The sequence below is a fragment of the Xiphophorus couchianus genome, chromosome 20, assembly GCF_001444195.1.
Source record: "Xiphophorus couchianus chromosome 20, X_couchianus-1.0, whole genome shotgun sequence".
Classification (NCBI taxonomy): domain Eukaryota; kingdom Metazoa; phylum Chordata; class Actinopteri; order Cyprinodontiformes; family Poeciliidae; genus Xiphophorus; species Xiphophorus couchianus.
Window position 1 is genome coordinate 23,037,656 of NC_040247.1, and position 6,479 is coordinate 23,044,134.

A 6,479-nucleotide genomic window follows, 5' to 3' on the forward strand; every position below is an offset into this window, starting at 1 on the left:
ATGACTTTTTTTGTGTGTTGCAGTACTACGTTTGGCCTCTAGAGGGGCCTCAAGCTAAAGGTTCAAGTGTTGCTTTTGGTTCCCAGAAATGAAACGCAGTAAAACGAAGAATCAGCTCTGAAAACACGGACGTGCAGCAAATACAAGTTGTGCTGTTGGCGGATTCAACCGAGATGATTTGCATGAAGGCCTGCTGCAGTTTGCTGCGTCACAGCTATATATGTTTTTACTCTGTTAAACGTCTGCATCTTTTATGCGACACAAATGGCCACAAACATCCAACGTGGTGATTATGAACGGTATGCTTCATTTTTTCCCCTCTTCCAAACAAACCTGAGACATAAGTAGTTCTTTTTATTTCCTCAGAGAGCTGGACTCTGAGTTCAGACTAATTGTTGCCTATTTGAAAAGCACCTAAAATGCTTTTCATTAAAATATCTCAAGAGAGATTTCAAGAGTGATTGCCTTTATTGCCCTCAGAACAGAGACATAGCCTGAAAAGGCCATTTATTCCTCTCTTCTTGGAGTTCTTTTGGGTACACAGTCTGTTCTACTTTTAAAGGCAGTGCTAATTAACTTTTCCATTATGATTGTATTAAAGGGCTCAGTATTGCCATCCATAAAATACCGAAAACAGCGGTATTTTGGGATGGCGGATCAAACCGAGCTCCAAGAAACGTTCAAAACCTTCTCCCAGGCCTGTCTGCTGAAGGCCACTGCATTTATGCTGACATTGATTGATATCACCAAAATAAATGTTGCTGAGAGTGAATGAGCTTCTTCTTCTCTTTTTTTATAGGTTTATTTGTAAATAAATAAGTCTAGAAAAAAACAACATTTCTTCTCCTTTTAACTCACAATCTGGTCAAGGGAATGTGATATTTGTGGTTTAAATGTGAAAAAACTCAGAGGGATTTGCTGCTTAACCTTGCACTGGTGACTCTGCAGCTACAGAACAGGCCTGATGACCTAACCAGACGGTCTAAGAGCTGTTTTTGTTCAAACAGGCCCCAAAAAACAAACAAAACAATACAACTTTACCTAAAATGGTACAAAATGTATGGAAGATTTTTCTTTCTTTTTTATTTTTAGAAATGTACATTTATGGACTGTAACCAGACAGGATGAGACAACAGCACAGAAGAAAAGCAGCCATAATACCTCGACAAACTCTCCGATTGCTTCCATATTCTCATTACGATAACAGACCTGCTGTAAACTAATAAAAGCTACATTAATAGAGACTTCAGTGTGCTCTTCCCCATAGCTGCACATTGTAATTTCCTTCTGTTCTCGGGACCCGGACGTCTAAAATAAACCCTTTACGTTCACGCTGCCGAGCGAGGCAAGAGTTATTGTTTCATCTGCCAACCAGCGCTGCTTGTTTTCCATCATAACGGCCTCCACATCTCTTCCTCCTGTCTTGCAGCAGGAGACCTGTGTAATTACATCCATAGCGTTCTCCTCGCTCCTGTTGATATCACCGCTGACATCCACTTGCACAGCCCCCTCCTCTGCCTCTCTCTCTCTCTCTCTCTCTCTCTCTCTCTCTCTCTCTCTCTCTCTCCCCCTCTGCCTCTCTCTGTCCATCTCGCTGCATCCTTGTTTATCGGAAAGCTCTCGCACTGCCAGTGTGCGGTCCTGCTTCGTCATGTGTGCAGTGCGTCGGAGCAGATGGGGAAGCAAAGGAAGCGGCAGAGATGAGAGAGGAGGAAGAGGACGACGGGCAGCTGAAGACGGAGCTGTTCTCCACGTGAAAAGGCGCAGACGGTAGGAGACCGCGGGAGTGTTTCTCTAACAGGCAGGAACTGGAGGCTGACTTTTTGTGGTGGGAGATGCCGAAATGGATTAGAAACCAGCTGCGTATGATTAAACAAACTCGAAACTGTTGACATCCTTAGTGGCATTAGTTGTTTTTAAAAGACAGATTGTTGAAGAGGTAACTCAGAAGGCCTCTCAATTCCATATCAGCCGTCAGGGAAAATCATAAAATATTAAGAATCAGCGGAGTCGGCTAATTAGAGATGTTTCTGTAATCCACTTGAAACAGAAATCTAAAGAAGGACTTTCCAAATCATCATCTAAGTAATGATGAGGCACTTTTGTTTTGGATACTCCAAAAAAAAAAAAAAAAACTGTTGCATTTTAACGAAGGGAGCACTTCAACGGATCCCTTTCGATGCGGAAGAGCAGCAACTCCGAGCTCCTCTAGATGATGGAGCGTTTTCCAGAACCTCTAAGTCTGGTTACAACACGTGTGTCTGTCTCCTGCTCCATCCAACCATCACCCGTAAACAAGACACTCGTCTCCTCTTGAGGCACAGCCTGAGCTCCCACCTGGAGGGAGAATACTCCCTTTACGGATTAAGAACCGTAGTGTGAATATGAACTTACTCTAAAACTCACCAACTGGAATGTGTCATTTGCAAAACCCGTAAAATGAGGAAATTTGGCGATTTTTCTTGGTGAAAGTTTTAAACAGAAATCATTGTGTAGCTGCCTAGTAGAGAGCTTTACTTACTTTTGAACAATAATTGTTTGATTGTTTACATTGCTCAAAATTAGTCAAACATTTAAATAAAGAAGCCACTTTATCTGTTTTCATTTTATCCATTTAATAACAACTTACGTCCAGTTTGTGACTCATGTTTTTAAAGTCGACCTGACTGCGTCTCAGTGCATCACAAAACTAACGTGTGAAGCATTTTCTTACAGTGCCAGGATATTCATATGGACTTTCAGACAACTAAAGTTCAGTTGCGCCATGAATTTAACTCCAAACTACACTTCAGTTCACACAGAAAGCTTCTGGTTTTAATTTCCTGACAATTTACATGAAACATGAACGGCCAAATAATATCAAACCGTCTCTTAAAGCTTTCCATCATTAATAATAACCCACAGCCTCAATGTGAGACACATGTTTGCACCCAGAGCAGACAGTCCACATCAAGTTGCTTTGTTGAACATGCAAACATATGCGCGTGAAAATTCAGAAGTTGATGAGTGACTACTGATGTGATTGCAAGAGCCCAACAGCGGCTCTGCAGGGGTTGATTGGGTTTTCATGAAGCGTTTCATTTAAACTACCTGTGAACCATCGACGGCATTGGCTGCGTGTGGCCAACCATCAAGACCAGTTTATTTTATTTTATTTTTGAATGGAATGATGATTTACAAGGGTTATACTTAAGTAGATTGGAGGAAAATCTATCTATCTAGAAGTCGTAAAAATAAAAATCTATTGAATTTTATTTACATTCAGTCTCTACACTGCAACCTTCCGTATACCGAATTGACTCGCTACATTTTTTCAAAAAGCAGCTGAAGACACTTAGACAAGATCTTAATTGCACAAAGAAAATTGGCTGCAGAGTTTTATTCACATTGTTTATTTTATATTTTACATTTATTGTCATTTTAATGTAACTGTGAAACACTTTGTGGTTTTCATCCTGCATGTAATATATGAATAAAATGCACTGGCTAATCAAAGCCAGGTTTTGAATGGCTTTGATTAGGCCATTCAAAACCTGGCTGACTTGACTTGTAGTCTCTTTTCCCACAGGGGCAGGTTTTGTTTGAATAACTTGTTTCACATGATAAAAATGATAATTTTTTTAATAATAAATTTGAAGCACTCAGGTGCAACAAAAAGTGAAAACAGAAGGAGTCCTAGAGGACTTTTCACCTGCCTGGTCCTATAGGGAATAATTGTGAAATAAAAAGTGTGACATTTCTTTGAAGAAATGACAAGCAAATGTTGATAAAATGGTTTTGTACAAACACATTGACTGTACAAAACCAAAGTGAGGAGAAGCTGCAGCACCTGTTGATGTGTATATCGTTCAAATTCAGTGAAGGGACGTGAACGTATAAATATCGACAAATTAATCGCGACTGAAAATGACCACTGGGTTTTTAGAATATTTATTGTAGTAATCTATGTTCATTGTTCTGTTTGTTTCTTTTTCGCAGATGCTGACTGCATTCATGAAATGCACTGGAGTCCTTTTTGTGCAGCCTGTTGTTCAACCCTCAGAGGGCAGCAGGGCTAATTTCTCCTGACTTGTTAAGCGTCGCCTTAAAGGAGCTACCAAGAAAACCAGAGCAAGCGTTCCCCTCTGCTGGGAAACATGCAGACAAACTCTCTCAAATGTGGCTTTGTCTAAATGTTATGCCAAGTCTGCAGAGCTAATCACGAGACTGTTTCTTTTTTTTTTTTTTTTTTTAAATAACTCTCTTTATATATGCATAAAGACTAAACATCAGGTTTTTTATACGTAAGATAAATGCGTATAAAGTAATATTAATGATGATAAATAGGTATGCTGCATACCTTATTCATGTTGGACCTAATATACGATCCTGCAGATTAAACTCTTTCTAACCGAATCTCAGCAGTTGAGCGTTCGTCATGGAAGCCGTGGAAAACTCTACAGGCTTATCCACAGCCGCCTTGGTGGCCATCGCCTGCAACACGCTGGTTGCCGTCCTCCTCCTCCTGCTCTGCCTGATTGTTTACCGAGCCTGCGGCGTCCCTTCCAGCCCAGAGAGGCTGCCCGTGTTAGCGCCGAGCGAAGCAGAAACCCAGCAGATGAACAAGCACAAGTACCTGTTGACCTCTTGACTGCAGAACGATGAGTCAAATGGAGCCACAAGTGAGAGATTGCTTGAAGACGTACGAGGACTGAGTGTGAGAGGGAAAAGACAGACTGTCTTCCCTGACTGATGCCTTCACCCGACTATCCCTCAACAAATCTGGTCTTTGGTGTGACAGAGCTCATCACAGAACGACAATGTGAACGTACAGAATTACCATTGCCACAAGAGGTGGTGGGGAAAGGTTAGTTTTCGAAACATGTTCTCTAATCTCAAAGTGTGGCAGGAAAGAAGCAGAAAGATAGTCTCTGGTGAACAACAAGACATGGGAGATTATGTGCAATGTGTGCATGTCATTATCATCCAAACAATCCCCGGTAAAATTCGATCAGAACAGGAGAGATTTACTTCAACGCGTCCTTCGCTCTGACATCTGCTTCTGGCTGCGACGATGGGCCACTCATCCTGGACTGAGTCACGGAGGAAATGATTGGAAGAGACCAGAGGGACTCGGTCGATGTTTCTTGCACTGCGGCGGATATATTCATCCCGCAGCACGTACACACTTTATCCTGTATCCTGTAACTTTCCATGTAACGAAGCATGTGGCACTGTTAAAAGACTATAATATGAACCTTACAGTTCACAATCCTCTGGAGTCTTTCCTGATATCAAGGCTGAACCTATTAAAAATAAACCGATTGAAACACATTCTGACTTTCTTTTTTCTTATTTTCTTTCTAAAATTGAAGCATTCCCCAAAATAAACAGATAGTGAAGTATTTTTTGAATGTATTTGTTGTGCGTCAGTGATAAATTTTAAGATAGTTCCACCAGGTTTAATAAACGGCTTCGCTCTACCCAGTAAATATTCATAGTCCTCTTTATTGTGAAAATCATGTCAAAAGGTCGATATAAAATTTGTATTTTGTGTTTCCACTTCGAGAGAGTATTAGTTTCCCTGTTTTTACTTTCCTCTGTTTTTTGAAAGGATTCACATCAGTGAAAATATCTCCCCAAAGAATAATGACAAAAAAAAAAAAAAGTCAATTTGCATAAACCTTCCTGTGCTGGCAGGCCAAATTTATGTCATACTTGAACTAGCAGCTGGGGGCAACACAAAATCATCCAGAGAACCATCAGTGGCTCTTGAATCGCACTTTGGGCCCTCCTTGTGCAAAGCATTTTCACTCAGTAACAGCCTGATAGCACAAAAACACAACAAACTATTTTTATATCAAACACATTCTCTGACTGGAAATGCTTCACATGTTCTGTTCTCAGTATAGGAAGATTTCTGGTAGTGCACCAGCTTCTATTCCCAATGTAAATAATCATTGGCGCCAGTAAAATAATCGCCCAATGCAAACTTGACAGAGTTAAGAGTGCAAATAAGAGATTTTAAGTGACTGTAACATTTACACAGACCCTCGCTTCAACGATTTCAACAATCTCTGTAATGTGATTCATGCAGTTTTAGTTCTTTAAATAATACAGCACATGTTTCTCATTGATAAAACTAGCGCAAATGAATAAAAGCAGCTTTGTATCTGCAAGAAGTAGAAGACATCGCAAGCATCTTATTCTTAACTTGTGGATCTGTTAATGAATGAATGGTGGTGGAGGACATGAAGGGCAGAAAGGCTCCCGGTGGCCGAGAAAAACTGAGGGAGTTCAGACCACCTTGGAAACATTAGAGCTCCTGGGTGCAACTTCACCAAATGATCTGGTTATAAAGACGGGGAAGAATTACGAGATAGACAAAATAAAGATGTTTCAAAGCAAAGTCCTCCCTGCAGATTGGAGAATAAAACGGCTTCCAGATCATCACTGGACCGGTGCCCAAGACAGCGTGTACAAGCCAAGATAAGCTGTCT

The 6,479-nt window shown here is 40.8% G+C and overlaps 1 long non-coding RNA gene across 1 annotated transcript; it reads left to right on the forward strand.

The window, feature by feature from the left end:
- Window positions 1–884: 884 nt before the first annotated feature.
- Window positions 885–4,225, forward strand: LOC114135566 (uncharacterized). The gene is made up of 2 exons (XR_003593613.1): window positions 885–1,770; window positions 3,979–4,225. It is a non-coding gene; the product is annotated as an uncharacterized LOC114135566 (long non-coding RNA).
- Window positions 4,226–6,479: the final 2,254 nt, after the last annotated feature.